This window comes from Pseudophryne corroboree, chromosome 7 (assembly GCF_028390025.1).
Source record: "Pseudophryne corroboree isolate aPseCor3 chromosome 7, aPseCor3.hap2, whole genome shotgun sequence".
In the NCBI taxonomy this organism is placed as follows: Eukaryota; Metazoa; Chordata; class Amphibia; order Anura; family Myobatrachidae; genus Pseudophryne; species Pseudophryne corroboree.
The window spans coordinates 98,654,939-98,670,796 of record NC_086450.1 but is presented as its reverse complement, the minus strand read 5'-3'; the positions used below and the strand labels follow the sequence as shown (position 1 = coordinate 98,670,796).

General features: G+C 45.3%; 1 protein-coding gene and 1 long non-coding RNA gene across 7 annotated transcripts in view; one reads left to right on the top strand and one right to left on the bottom strand.

The window, feature by feature from the left end:
* Nucleotides 1-2,079, bottom strand: part of LOC134944690 (uncharacterized) — a 156,980-nt gene extending 154,901 nt beyond the window's left edge. Inside the window, exon 1 of the long non-coding RNA XR_010181923.1 lies at nucleotides 1,670-2,079. This is a non-coding gene — a long non-coding RNA (uncharacterized LOC134944690). The remainder of the gene's footprint in view (nucleotides 1-1,669) is intronic.
* Nucleotides 1-15,858, top strand: part of METAP1D (methionyl aminopeptidase type 1D, mitochondrial) — a 451,273-nt gene that overhangs the window by 51,830 nt on the left and 383,585 nt on the right. Inside the window, exon 1 of one of the 6 annotated variants that reach the window (XM_063933467.1) lies at nucleotides 13,783-13,883. The exons of the other annotated variants lie outside the window; for them this stretch is intronic. The gene's annotated coding sequence lies outside the window, so the exon portion shown is untranslated. Of the gene's footprint in view, nucleotides 1-13,782; nucleotides 13,884-15,858 lie in introns of those variants that run through there. 6 annotated transcript variants of the gene reach the window in all.

The window sequence follows — 15,858 nt, the reverse complement described above, 5'->3', positions numbered from 1 at the left end:
CAGGTCGTTTGATGTATCTTTATCTCTTCCCTACTACAGGGAAGATCTGAAGCTATCGTTAGTGCTAACATGCTCCTGGATTTGGCCACTCCTCAGATCTTAAGATCTATCTTACGTGTATGCACAAAATAGTTTGTCCAGGACTGCAGGTGAGTTCAAGGGAAATCGTTAAAGGACTCAAATCTTTTGCAAGTCGTTCTACTGTGTGGGCACCTTAACGGTCCAGTTTTTAAAGATATCTATGACTCAGCGCAGATGGTTAAATCAAATAGACTGAGGTACTAATTAAATCACCTGAGGCCAAGCATGGATATACTTCAAACCTGGACCATTAGGGTGATTTGAGGACTAGGTTTGGGAACCTTTGGTGTAAGATCAACCAATTGTGATTAAAAATATATTTCGAAAACTGAGACAAAAAGTTTTTTTTTGCCTTGAAAGTGATTAATGTAATTAACTTTAGGGAATGTGGCCTAATACCTATGTAGATTTCTAAGGGTTCAGGCACATGGGTCTTAATACTATGTTTCTGACTGAGTCTGGCGCATCTATGGCCTCTTTTCCGGCTGGCCGTGGCAGCCGGCTTGCTAACTTATGCTAATGCAAATATCCGACTGCTTATGTCGAATATGCTTCATCTTCATGTAGGTGGCTGGCCCACTGTTTATACAGTCACAGCTGTTCATAATTAGTATCAGCACTTGCACCCATTCCACGCAAAAGACCCATCTGAAATTGGCACTCCATCTTTGTCCACTTGCTGCAAACGAGCACAAAAGTCGGCCTACATACCCACAACACTCTGTGATTCTCCAGGAGATGCATAAGTTCCACATGATCACCCAGTTGCTCCACAGAAATACCCATTTCACAGAAGGAGTTCTTAGTTGACGGACTAATAAGTCCATCCACACATTGAATCACTAACCCTTCCCATATGCATGCTACTGCATTGGGATGGGCATTGATCACTGATAACAAGCGTTGGCAGTTAACCACCAATGGCCAGTGGTTTTGCCATCGATGGCAGATATCCAACGTTTCTCCACCATCGATGACACAGAGCCCTGCAATGTTTTTTTTCTTTGGCGCCAGGACACAAGTCTCCCGTTGCCCCCACAATGCCCTCCCTTGAATTCCCATCCCCATCTCTGATTGGCCGCTGCCCAGGGAGTAATAGAGCAGAGATGACCATCAGTGGGTGAAACCATTGCTTATTCCCCTGATCGATGGTTTCCTACCATCAAAGTTAGCCACCAGTGGTACCATCGATGGTTAACCCTACCGATGCCTACCCTACTACAGCACACAGATATCCACGGGAACCATCCTCATTTGTATTCGTATGTTCTGGAAGCCTAGCGAGCACTTCACTGTTAATAGTAGAGAACAAAAGAATGCAACAACAGATCTGTACACAGGCTTTGGTAAGTGATTGCTTTGTGTCAATGTCAATATCTCCTGCAGCATTCACAAAGAGGTTCCTGGAGAGAATGATCAAATATTGGAGAGAGATAAAGTTCCAACCAATCAGCTTCTAACTCTTTTTTTTTTTTTTTTTTTTTCAAGCTCAGCCTGTAAATTTACAGTTAGAAGCTGATTACTTAGTACTTTATCTCTCTCCAAGCTTTGATACATCTCCCCTGTGTGAGGATGATGAAATGTTTACCTTAGAGTCCTGTTTTGGCATCACATGTGAATACTTAACAAATTGATCTGTCCTGGTCACTGAAGTTCCTACCAAACATAACTAGTGTTCACTCTAGGCTGTTTTAGCAGGGCGCCGCGCCCTGCCCGTTTTTTAACAGGCAAAACCCGCCCTGCCCCTTTTGCGGCGCCCTGCTAGAACAGCCGCCCGCTCCCTGCCCTCCCGGCGTGTATAGATGCCGTGCGCATGCGCGCGGCATCCATTCACGCATTGGGAGAGGGCTGGGGGAAGCCCAGCACCGACGGAGGTGCTGGGCACGCCCCCAACAGTGACGTCGCCGGCCACAGACGCTCTCTATAGTAGCGTCTGTGGGCCGCACCGCCCCCTAAAATGACGGAGGCGTGACCACGCCCCCTAATTTGCGTGGCCGCGCCCCCATGTCGGACGCGCGCGCGCACGTGTGCCCACGGACTCCGGCACCCTGCCCCTTTTCACTCCTAGAGTGAACACTACATACGCCAAACATTTGTTTTTGTTTTTTAACTACTCCTTGGCCTGTTTGGTTATGTATATCCAAATTTGTACTCTATGCTAAAAAATAAATGTGTATTTAGCGTGCTGCACGGATAATTATATACAACACAACACGTTTGTACAAGTGGGTCATGATACGTTTTGTGTATGGAAGGAAAAATAAGAATTTACTTACCGATAATTCTATTTCTCGGAGTCCGTAGTGGATGCTGGGGTTCCTGAAAGGACCATGGGGAATAGCGGCTCCGCAGGAGACAGGGCACAAAAGTAAAGCTTTCCGATCAGGTGGTGTGCACTGGCTCCTCCCCCTATGACCCTCCTCCAAGCCAGTTAGGTACTGTGCCCGGACGAGCGTACACAATAAGGGAGGAATTTTGAATCCCGGGTAAGACTCATACCAGCCACACCAATCACACCGTACAACTTGTGATCTAAACCCAGTTAACAGTATGATAACAGCGGAGCCTCTGAAAAGATGGCTCACAACAATAATAACCCGATTTTTGTAACTATGTACAAGTATTGCAGATAATCCGCACTTGGGATGGGCGCCCAGCATCCACTACGGACTCCGAGAAATAGAATTATCGGTAAGTAAATTCTTATTTTCTCTATCGTCCTAGTGGATGCTGGGGTTCCTGAAAGGACCATGGGGATTATACCAAAGCTCCCAAACGGGCGGGAGAGTGCGGATGACTCTGCAGCACCGAATGAGAGAACTCCAGGTCCTCCTTAGCCAGGGTATCAAATTTGTAGAATTTAGCAAACGTGTTTGCCCCTGACCAAGTAGCTGCTCGGCAAAGTTGTAAAGCCGAGACCCCTCGGGCAGCCGCCCAAGATGAGCCCACCTTCCTTGTGGAATGGGCATTTACATATTTTGGCTGTGGCAGGCCTGCCACAGAATGTGCAAGCTGAATTGTATTACACATCCAACTAGCAATAGTCTGCTTAGAAGCAAGAGCACCCAGTTTGTTGGGTGCATACAGGATAACAGCAAGTCAGTTTTCCTGACTCCAGCCGTCCTGGAACATATTTTCAGGGCCCTGACAACATCTAGCAACTTGGAGTCCTCCAAGTCCCTAGTAGGTGCAAGGCACCACAATAAGCTGGTTCAGGTGAAACACTGACACCACCTTAGGGAGAGAACTGGGGACGTGTCCGCAGCTCTGCCCTGTCCGAATGGACAAACAGATATGGGCTTTTTTGAGAAAAAACCACCAATTTGACACTCGCCTGGTCCAGGCCAGGGCCAAGAGCATGGTCACTTTTCATGTGAGATGCTTCAAATCCACAGATTTGACTGGTTTTAAACCAATGTGATTTGAGGAATCCCAGAACTACGTTGAGATCCCACAGTGCCACTGGAGGCACAAAAGGGGGTTGTATATGCAATACTCCCTTGACAAACTTCTGGACTTCAGGAACTGAAGCCAATTCTTTCTGGAAGAAAATCGACAGGGCCGAAATTTGAACCTTAATGGACCCCAATTTGAGGCCCATAGACACTCCTGTTTGCAGGAAATGCAGGAAACGACCGAGTTGAAATTTCTTTGTGGGGCCTTCCTGGCCTCACACCACGCAACATATTTTCGCCACATGTGGTGATAATGTTGTGCGGTCACCTCCTTTCTGGCTTTGACCAGGGTAGGAATGACCTCTTCCGGAATGCCTTTTTCCCTTAGGATCCGGCTTTCCACCGCCATGCCGACAAACGCAGCTGCGGTAAGTCTTGGAACAGACATGGTACTTGCTGAAGCAAGTCCCTTCTTAGCGGCAGAGGCCATAAGACCTCTGTAAGCATCTCTTGAAGTTCCGGGTACCAAGTCCTTCTTGGCCAATCCGGAGCCATGAGTATAGTTCTTACTCCTCTACGTCTTATAATTCTCAGCACCTTAGGTATGAGAAGCAGAGGAGGGAACACATACACCGACTGGTACACCCACGGTGTTACCAGAACGTCCACAGCTATTGCCTGAGGGTCTCTTGACCTGGCGCAATACCTGTCCCGTTTTTTGTTCAGACGGGACGCCATCATGTCCACCTTTGGTATTTCCCAACGGTTTACAATCATGTGGAAAAAACTTCCCGATGAAGTTTCCACTCTCCCGGGTGGAGGTCGTGCCTCCTGAGGAAGTCTGCTTCCCAGTTTCCATTCCCGGGAGGAAACACTGCTGACAGTGCAATCACATGATTTTCCGCCCAGCGAAAAGTCCTTGCAGTTTTTGCCATTGCCCTCCTGCTTCTTGTGTCGCCCTGTCTGTTTACGTGGGCGACTGCCGTGATGTTTTTCCCACTGGATCAATACCGGCTGACCTTGAAGCAGAGGTCTTGCTAAGATTAGAGCATTATAAATTTACCCTTAGCTCCAGTATATTTATGTGGAGAAAAGTCTCCAGACTTGATCACACTCCCTGGAAATTTTTTCCTTGTGTGACTGCTCCCCAGCCTCTCGGGCTGGGCTCCGTGGTCACCAGCATCCAATCCTGAATGCCGAATCTGCGGCCCTCTAGAAGATGAGCACTCTATAACCACCACAGGAGAGACACCCTTGTCCTTGGATATAGGGTTATCCGCTGATGCATCTGAAGATGCGATCCGGACCATTTGTCCAGCAGATCCCACTGAAAAGTTCTTGCGTGAAATCTGCCGAATGGAATTGCTTCGTAGGAAGCCACCATTTTTACCAGGACCCTTGTGCAATGATGCACTGTTTTTAGGAGGTTCCTGACTAGCTCGGATAACTCCCTGGCTTTCTCTTCCGGGAGAAACACCTTTTTCTGGACTGTGTCCAGAATCATCCCTAGGCACAGCAGACGTGTCGTCGGGATCAGCTGCGATTTTGGAATATTTAGAATCCACCCGTGCTGTTGTAGCAGTATCCGAGATAGTGCTACTCCGACCTCCAACTGTTCCCTGGACTATGCCCTTATCAGGAGATCGTCCAAGTAAGGGATAATTAAGACGCCTTTTCTTCGAAGAAGAATCATCATTTCGGCCATTACCTTGGTAAAGACCCGGGGTGCCGTGGACAATCCAAACGGCAGCGTCTGAAACTGATAGTGACAGTTCTGCACCACGAACCTGAGGTACCCTTAGTGAGAAGGGCAAATTTGGGACATAGAGGTAAGCATCCCTGATGTCCCGGGACACTATATAGTCCCCTTCTTCCTGGTTCGTTATCACTGCTCTGAGTGACTCCATCTTGATTTGAACCTTTGTAAGTGTTCAAAAATTTTTTTAGAATAAGTCTCACCTAGCCTTCTGGCTTCAGTACCACAATATAGTGTGGAATAATACCCCTTTTCTTGTAGTAGGAGGGGTAATTTAATTATCACCTGCTGGGAATACAGCTTGTGAATTTTTTCCCATACTGCCTCCTTGTCGGAGGGAGACCTTGGTAAAGCAGACTTCAGGAGCCTGCGAAGGGGAAACGTCTCGACATTCCAATCTGTACCCCTGAGATACTACTTGTAGGATCCAGGGGTCCTGTACGGTCTCAGCGCCATGCTGAGAACTTGTCAGAAGCGGTGGAACGCTTCTGTTCCTGGGAATGGGCTGCCTGCTGCAGTCTTCTTCCCTTTCCTCTATCCCTGGGCAGATATGATCTTATAGGGACGAAAGGACTGAGGCTGAAAAGACGGTGTCTTTTTCTGCAGAGATGTGACTTAGGGTAAAAACGGCGGATTTTCCAGCAGTTGCCGTGGCCACCAGGTCCGATGGACCGACCCCAAATAACTCCTCTTCCTTTATACGGCAATACACCTTTGTGCCGTTTGGAATCTGCATCACCTGACCACTGTCGTGTCCATAACATCTTCTGGCAGATATGGACATCGCATTTACTCTTGATGCCAGAGTGCAAATATCCCTCTGTGCATCTCGCATATATAGAAATGCATCCTTTAAATGCTCTATAGTCAATAAAATACTGTCCCTGTCAAGGGTATCAATATTTTTAGTCAGGGAATCCGACCAAGCCACCCCAGCTCTGCACATCCAGGCTGAGGCGATCGCTGGTCGCAGTATAACACCAGTATGTGTGTATATACTTTTTATGATATTTTCCAGCCTCCTGTCAGCTGGTCCTTGAGGACGGCCCTATCTATAGACGGTACCGCCACTTGTTTTGATAAGCGTGTGAGCGCCTTATCCACCCTAAGGGGTGTTTCCCAACGCGCCCTAACTTCTGGCGGGAAAGGGTATACCGCCCATAATTTTCTATCGGGGGGAACCCACGCATCATCACACACTTTATTTAATTTATCTGATTCAGGAAAAACTACGGTAGTTTTTTCACATCCCACATAATACCCTCTTTTGTGGTACTTGTAGTATCAGAAATATGTAACACCTCCTTCATTGCCTTTAACGTGTGGCCCTAATAAGGAATACGTTTGTTTATTCACCGTCGACACTGGATTCAGTGTCCCTGTCTGTGTCTGTGTCGACCGACTAAGGTAAACGGGCGTTTTAAAACCCCTGACGGTGTTTTTGAGACGTCTGGACCGGTACTAATTGTTTGTCGGCCGTCTCATGTCGTCAACCGACCTTGCAGCGTGTTGACATTATCACGTAATTTCCTAAATAAGCCATCCATTCCGGTGTCGACTCCCTAGAGAGTGACATCACCATTACAGGCAATTGCTCCGCCTCCTCACCAACATCGTCCTCATACATGTCGACACACACGTACCGACACACAGCACACACACAGGGAATGCTCTGATAGAGGACAGGACCCACTAGCCCTTTGGAGAGACAGAGGGAGAGTTTACCAGCACACACCAAAAACGCTATAATTATATAGGGACAACCTTATATAAGTGTTTTCCCTTATAGCATCTTTTTTATATATTTCTAACGCCAATTTAGTGCCCCCCCTCTCTGTTTTAACCCTGTTTCTGTAGTGCAGTGCAGGGGAGAGCCTGGGAGCCTTCCCTCCAGCCTTTCTGTGAGGGAAAATGGCGCTGTGTGCTGAGGAGATAGGCCCCGCCCCTTTTTCGGCGGCCTCGTCTCCCGCTCTTAACGGATTCTGGCAGGGGTTAAATATCTCCATATAGCCTCCGGAGGCTATATGTGAGGTATTTTTAGCCAAAATAGGTATTCATTTGCCTCCCAGGGCGCCCCCCTCCCAGCGCCCTGCACCCTCAGTGACTGCCGTGTGAAGTGTGCTGAGAGGAAAATGGCGCACAGCTGCAGTGCTGTGCGCTACCTTTAGAAGACTGAGGAGTCTTCTGCCGCCGATTCTGGACCTCTTCTTACTTCAGCATCTGCAAGGGGGCCGGCGGCAAGGCTCCGGTGACCATCCAGGCTGTACCTGTGATCGTCCCTCTGGAGCTGATGTCCAGTAGCCAAGAAGCCAATCCATCCTGCACGCAGGTGAGTTCACTTCTTCTCCCCTAAGTCCCTCGTTGCAGTGATCCTGTTGCCAGCAGGACTCACTGTAAAATAAAAAACCTAAGCTAAACTTTTCTAAGCAGCTCTTTAGGAGAGCCACCTAGATTGCACCCTTCTCGGCCGGGCACAAAAATCTAACTGGCTTGGAGGAGGGTCATAGGGGGAGGAGCCAGTGCACACCACCTGATCGGAAAGCTTTACTTTTGTGCCCTGTCTCCTGCGGAGCCGCTATTCCCCATGGTCCTTTCAGGAACCCCAGCATCCACTAGGACGATAGAGAAATGCTGGCAAACCTATCTCTAGCTACAGGCTAAGAGGAAAACATGACATCCAAGCATTGACCAACTCTGTTAAATACATCAATCGCATATTAATGTTCAGGACTGTTTCTGTGAAGAGAATGTGATCCAGATGGGGGAAAAAAGCTGTTAACAAGTCAGTCTGCATTGTGATTTAGATATATTCATGATCTCACATGGTGAATGTGTTTTCATTTCACTGACTGCCTATTGGAATGTGTCTACATTGTAACACAAAAATGGCTTTATTGCTAGATGTGCATTATTTTCATAACAATGACAGATGGATACCCTGGTGGAATGATTATTCCCAAGATACAGGTAGCCATCAGATGTAACATTTATGCTTATTGCTGCCCTGTAAAGGAACAATTCCTTATCTTATATTTTGTTCTTGTATTCAGAAGGTAAAATGCCTGTCTGGTTTACAAGTAATGGGAATGGACTGTGCTGAGCTTCCTAAGGATATTTATCAGTAACAGTCTATTAGAAATTATGTTTTGTGAAGTGATAAGAGATTCATGTAGGGCATTTTCAAAGCTCAATTTGCAGGGTAGAGAATGCACTTGATTTTTTTAAAAGAACTTTTCCATATTTGGAAAGCTGGTATAAGGCTGCATTCATATAATTCGTACAGTTTATCTCTACATAATTCTTTTTATTTGAGAAAATAATGTAGTTTGGGTAATGTATACATTAGCACTTAGCGAGTTATTGGAATTGTAGCCCCCCCCCCAAAAAAAAAGTTTACAATTTTAATTTTTTTCCTGACTATGCTAAAACTGATATTGCACCCGAAGATCAGGGCACGAAGCACAGTATGTTATACCTGCTGTAACATCACTATCTCCAAGCACGCATCATTTTGCACTACCACACATACATTCTAGAAAGGCTCTAAAGGGGGGGTATGCAATTAGCTCAGTTTTTTCGCCTAGGTGAAAAATCTGAGATTTTTTGCTATTTTTAGTGCGAATGGAGATTCGCCCTACGCAATAGCAGGGCCGAAAAATGTGGCAGGGGCGGAAAACACGTGGATCAGCGAATACACTTGTTTTCCGTCTAAAATGCGAGCCATTGTCACCATTTTTCGCCAATGCCTTTTCACTTAATAAAAAAAGTGAAAAGGTTTTGGCGAAAATGCCTTCAAAAAGTCTGAAAACGGCCCTAATTGAATACTCATGTGGGGTGAATTTATTAGCTCCGAAACGATCGGAACTAATTGCATACCCCCCTATGACAGTTGAAATGTTTTTTTACTGAAAAGAGTTGGGACAGATTTAGTTCATTGTAAACATTTCTTTCTGGTGTTTTAATTAGTTTAATAATGCAAGTGACTGGATGACCTCGCTCTGCCAGGCAGTCACAGATTTGTGTAGTTGAGGTTACTCTACCTTGAAACAACGTGAGTGGGCTTACTTCCCCACTTCTAGGGTATAGGGATTCCCCCTAACTGCCAGTAACTGCCTATTACTGACTATTCCCACCAGCCTCCTACTCCAGCACCTGAAACCACTTCTTCCACCCTGACTCCTGCACTGGCACCTGGAACCTCTTCTCCCAGACTCATTCCACAAGCACCTGGAACTGCCTATTTCTGGGTCAGGATTCTGCATCACCTCCTGGTTGGCGCTAGCTATTTTCCACTGCGCACTCACTATGGACCAGTCTACACTTGGTAGCAGGTAGAGGGCAAAGCTTGGAGACAATTGCTTGACAGCATGAGCATGTAATGGTGTTTTGCAATATTCTGGTGGTCACAGAATAAAAGCAGGATATTTCTTGAAAGCCGAGAGATGTTTATTGCTCCAATGATAAATTGTCTTTATAAAGACAGTTACTCCACAGCATACAAAATGGTATGGAAGTAAACTCATGATGGTCATAGGATGTGTATTTCAGAGCTCACAAAGACCCATTTTATCCATTAAAAGCACACAGTACAGCAGGGGGTAACCCTGCCCCGGTCTCCTTAGCCTGTCAAACTATTGGGGTAATTCCAAGTTGATCGCAGCAGGAAATTTTTTAGCAGTTGGGCAAAACCATGTGCACTGCAGGGGAGGCAGATATAACATGTGCAGAGAGAGATCGATTTGGGTGTGGTGTGTTTAATCTACAATCTAAATTGCAGTGTAAAAATAAAGCAGCCAGTATTTACCCTGCATAGAAACAAAATAACCCACCCAAATCTAACTCTCTCTGCAAATGTTATATCTGCCCCCCCTGCAGTGCACATGGTTTTGCCCAACTGCTAAAAAATTTCCTGCTGCTCTCACACATCTGGGCAAAGCTTGCATATGTGAACTAGAAGTACCAGCGTTGCAGAATAGCATACAATGGCATCAACATTAATTCTCGCACGGCTGGGCAAAGCTTGCATATATGAACCATAAGTACCAGCATTGCAGAATAGCATACAATGGCATTAACATTAACTCTCACACATCTGGGCAAAGCTTACATATGGGAACTAGAAGTACCAGCATTGCAGAATATAGGCAGCGGAAGAAGGAGACAGGGTAGCTCAACGGGCTCTGTGATAATACGAGGATCCCACCCTCTTTAGAACTAAACTTACGGGGCTACGTGAAATAAGGGGAGCCTACCCCCTTTTTTTATAATATGCTTCCCCAATGCAGAGTTTAAGCAGCGGAAGAGATTAACTACAGGTGCAGAGTACGGCAGCAGAAGGCCAATCAGGGTCTCACCACCTGCAGCGGCGCTTCTGCCACCTCCGATAGCCTTGGTCTTCAGCGCCACCCGGGATGCAAGGCACTGCACCGGGGATGCGCCCTTGCGAGGAGAAGACTGACGACCAAATCCGCTCCGTCGGAGTTCCGCTGCACCATCTGGACGCTTCCTCCAGCCACGCTGTCCTCTGTCTCTTCAGGGGGTCTTCTACTCTCCGCAGGCTCTGGTCCGCGTCGTCCTCAACCCGTCACCAGGGGTCCTCGCCGGGGTCTTCTCTCCACGGGTCGTCTCTCGCGGTGCCTGCGCTCGCTCCGTCCTCCTGATGCCAACGTCCCTCTCTCCTCCGGGTCCTCCTCTCTCCCCAGCTCCGCCCAACGTCCCCGCGACTTCCGATCTCCACCACGGCTCAAGGCAGGTGAGATGTTCCTCTTCCCCCTCCAGGCAGACTCCCGGCTCCACTCCTCCGGCAGGCTCCTTGCAGGGGTCCGGTCCGATCCTCTGTCCCAGGTTTCTCCTCTCCCCTCCCGCAGATTACTGGTCCCCCCGGGCCCAGCAACAGCCCGCCCCAGGACACTTTTCCCATGCGACCTGGGGGTCCAATCAATGTGGGGCCAATTTCCCGGGGTTTGTGGTTGCTGAAGAGGGAGAGCTAAATATAGATAGAAGTGGCGCCAAAGTCCAAGCTTTGGCAGGGCAGAATCAACGCAGCCATATTATTCTATGGCCCTAATGAGTTTATCCCACTATGGGGGACACTTTGCCCGGGGGAAGGGGGGGACCCCTGTACCTATAAGTACAATACCCCAAAAAAAATGTCATGCACACCTTTGTGAGGGTATTACAGATGGTCAGCCGCCTACTGAAAAAGTCCTGTAGAATCTAGAATATTTGTTATTGGCTTCTTGATTGTATCGCTTTTCTGAGTGACCTATTTCTATGAAGTCATTTTCTGAGCAGGGCACATAATATACCAAATTAAAGATCATGGAGGGTCATTCTGACCTGATTGCACACTGCCGTTCATCGCAGAGCAGCGATCAGGTCAGAAGTGCGCATGCGCCGGCGCATGGCTGACAGCCGACGGCTGTTGTCGCCTAGCGATCGCCTCTGCCTGGTTGACAGGCAGAGGCAGTCGCTGGGCGGGAGGGGGCGGCACGGCGGTGTCTGGCTGCCATTTTGTGTGCGCTGTCCGGCCAATGCAGGCGTGGCCGGACCATGCGGTGGTCACGCAAAAACTGCGCTGTCCGGGAGCTACCCCTGAAGTACAAAAGCATCGCCGCTGTGCGATGCTTTTGTACTTCTACGGGGGGGGGGGGGGGGGGGGCGCAAGCCTGACGTGGTGCGGACTAGCCCTGTGCTGGGTATCCCCCCACATGTCAGTGTGCCTGATCGTAGCCCTGCAAAATTTTGCAGGGCTACGATCAGGTCTGAATTAGGCCCATGGTCCTTAGATTTACATAATTGTATTGCCATTGTAATTGATTGCTTTGTTTTGGAGTTATGTGGCAAAATGTTTACCTGCCATTTACAATGCATCACCATTGTGTTCTGGAAAATGTGATAGTTGGCAAACTTTCCCTTGGCACGTGCTAGATGACCTGGAACATGTGGCCTGCTGGGTGGTCTGGAAACTGTGACAGTCATTTGCAGTCACCCAATAAGCAGAAAATTCTTAAATTTGACTCCTAAGGGGGTGAAAAGGGGTAAAAATGTTCCGCCCAGCAAACCTTTGCACAGTAGTAACCAGCACATCAGCTAATTACATGTTAATTGCTTTGCTTTTAATAGCTTCTGCTAATTGGAAATACCAGCCCATGCAGCTTTACATCAGACGGGTAGGGTAATAAGTCTACCCTGTCCATAGACTTTCAATTCTTGTATTTTTTTTAGGTTTGGCAAATTTACAGACCTCTCCTTTTTGGTAGTATTATAGGGGGTTATTCAGAGATGAATGCAGATGGCAGCGTACGCAGCCAGATCTGCGCTCCTCTCTGCACATGCTGCAGGGCGCAATGTAAGGCCGCCTCCCGATTTGTCCGCAATCTAATTGCGAATGCATTGGATCTAAGGTTGACCCTGTCAGGCGGTCAGCGGGCATTTTTTTTTTATCGGAGCGGCTGCGTGTGACATCATGCAGCTGCCCCGAAAACGGTCCCAGTTTGTCCCATCCCCCCAACGCCGCATCGTCGCCTCAAAAACACCTGCCACTGTCAATCACATTGTGGTCGCGTCCCCCAGGGATGCAACTGCAATGTGTGTGTTCGTGCAGCCGCTGTGCATGAATGACCCCCATAGAGCACAACTCCCTTTGTGGTCTACACATTCTGTGTCAGTAACCTTAAATGCTAATTAAAAGTCATTGTCATACATTCTCAGAATTCTTTATTTTTTTCCTTTACTTTTCCCTCCTTCACTGTCTAAATGATTAATAGGAGAATACTTCTGACCCATTTTAATTATGTCAAACTCACTGCAAATTTACATAATGAAAAACACTGGCTGTTTCATTGTACACGGAAGATTCAGTGAACTACAACCAATGTTTTACTCTTAGATTATAAAGTAATGTTGGGGACATCAGCTGTAATCATAGTATAATTTATTAAGCTATGCTAATGTGATTGTCAAGCGGTAACAAAATATAAATTTGAACATCGTGTTTGTGAAACAGACACTAATGAACTGTGAGGCAATGACACATGATAATAAAATATAACCTCCTGTTTATTACGCATAGTAACAAGTTATTTTTTTGCTGAAGTAATTAACTGCTTACAAGTTAATAATGAGTTATCACATTTCTTAATTTCAGCTTTAAAGAAAATAAATATATACCCCTGCATTTCCTTGCAGCCAAATCAGAGTACATTATGTATTCTTCATAATGGAGGCCAAATAACCTAGATAAAGACATAGGCCACATACAGACAAATCATTGGTCTAAGATTACTCTCAATCGTGAATATTTGTAACAACACCTTTGTGCTGTTTAATGGGCAATCAGTATTTGCATAAGTTAAACATAAATAAAACATGTATTTTATATATTAAGTGGCAGAACTGAATTATAGCTAAATTCACATAGTACATTGTTACTTTATCTGGGCTCTAGGTTTGCATGAAAAAAGGTTGTGACAGTATTTATGATCGACGCATGAAAATGGTTGACACATCTATCTTTTTTTTCTTAGCATTTAAATCAACTTTTTCATACTTTACCGTCCATGTGGACTACGATTGGTAATAATAACCTGTGCCAAGCACAGCATGCAAAGGGACGCGGTACACCAATTGCGGTTCCAGAAGCTTTGACGGTAAAAACGACTTCCAAAAAACTTTGAAATGTTGTGTCAACCTTTTTTTGTGTCGACCTTTTCATGTGTCTATCTTTTTACCCTGTAGATCTTTCCTACTGTCTACCTATTGTCATGTCGACATTTTCCTATGTTGACATTTTGACCCTGTCGACCTAATAAATGTCAACAATTAGTGGTCGACCTAATGACTGCAGACCTTTGTCATGTAGATCTGATGATCCACACCCCATTGTTACTGTAAAATCGGGCGAAAATTGCAGCGAAAATGGCTTTTCGCGTGTATGCACGCTCCCGTTTTTCGACCTATTCAATTCCAAACGGGTTTCACGTGATAATTGTTGCAGTGAAAAGTGCAGGTGAAAATGGGGAAATCAGCCTGTACCCCAAAAAATGCTAAACTAACATAGGAAAACAGAAGAGAAGTGTATTAGAGATCACATTAGAGAGTTTTTGGGGACTTAAATTGTGAGAAATGGCTGTTGTATGCATTTTTTTTAAAAATGCAAAAAAATTATAGAAAGCAAGTTTTTTTTGTGCAAAATAAATGCTGCCATTAAATGTGGGGTACATGAAAATGGGTATAAGTATATATTTGGGTCATTGTAGGGTACTTTAAAAAAAAAAGTGGAAACAGATCGATTACTCCCACCTGCAAACCTAAAAACACCTGTCCCACTCATAAAGCACCCCAATATACCTGTCCCATACCTTGAACCCCAATTTCCATCACTGTACTTTTTCACCCCAATAATGACATGTCATTATTGGCCAATTAAAAATAATTAAAAACTTCAGTGTGCCTAATTAGTCATTAAGGGAGTCCCAGGAGTTCTGTACCATATCCAAACATTTTTACCTTAAAATAGTGACTTTTCCCAACGTTTCACCTGCTCAGAGTAGGTGAAGTGAAATTTGTGAGAAAATTATCACCGATAAATTTTCCCGGAAAATTGAATAGGCTGTAATTGCGTTTTGCGGTAAAAGTCAATTTTTTCGCGCGAAAAAACAGACTTTTCGTGTGAAAAGTCCGTTATCGCTGCTAATTGAATAACCCCCTAAGTCTGAATCTAGGTGAAACAATCTGTTGGTGGGATGCTGGGTAAAGAATTGATACAGTAGACAATTACATAAATGACTTTATCATTAGTATGCAGTACAGATAATAGATTTTTGTATCGTTACTAGGGGGCAGCTTTATAAAAATTCTTATTTCTCACCCTATATGGAAGTGCAGATTTTCATATTGTGTAGGCAATGTCCCTAAAAGTAATGTTCTCAAGATACAGAGTTAAATGAAGTAATAGAAGCATGTAAATACACTCCTATATATTAAAATAATTTTTATTCCTCTTTGATTTCTGTGGATTTAAAGAGAAATAATTGGAAAAGCAGTATTTGTTTATTTACCAACTAGTAGTGAACTTATTTTCTTAGATTGTGTTTTGAGTTTGTGCATTATTGCACACAGGGTTGTTTTTTTTTTATTAATGTTTTAATTATTCCTTGTATTTAGCTATTTACTTCTGACTTCATAATTTGCACAAAGCAGCGTCCTACTATATTATATACAAAGTCACTCAATTGCACATTTTACTTTGAGGTGTCAGTATATAAATCTATTGTCGTCTCTATTGTTGTCTTGCCCTACAACTTGTTCTCTTGACCTTTTAATCCCTTTAGTCTGCAGAATTGTTTGCCTAGTTCACCCCTTACCTCTCAGTTCGTGTGCAGTCTACATGACCCCTCTTTTTGGTTTTCCTTTTGTAGTCATTTCATCCTACGCTCCTCGAGAAATAATTGTGTAGTCATGATTTCAAGTAGATTTATAATCTAATCTCCCCTTTTCAGTGTACGTCGGCACTTCTCATTCTACTAATTTTATACTTGGAATATAACAATTGCTTAATCTTTGCCTAGTTTTGACATCGCCCGCTATAACTCTATCCCATTTCGCTTGCTGTTGATTCTTAGT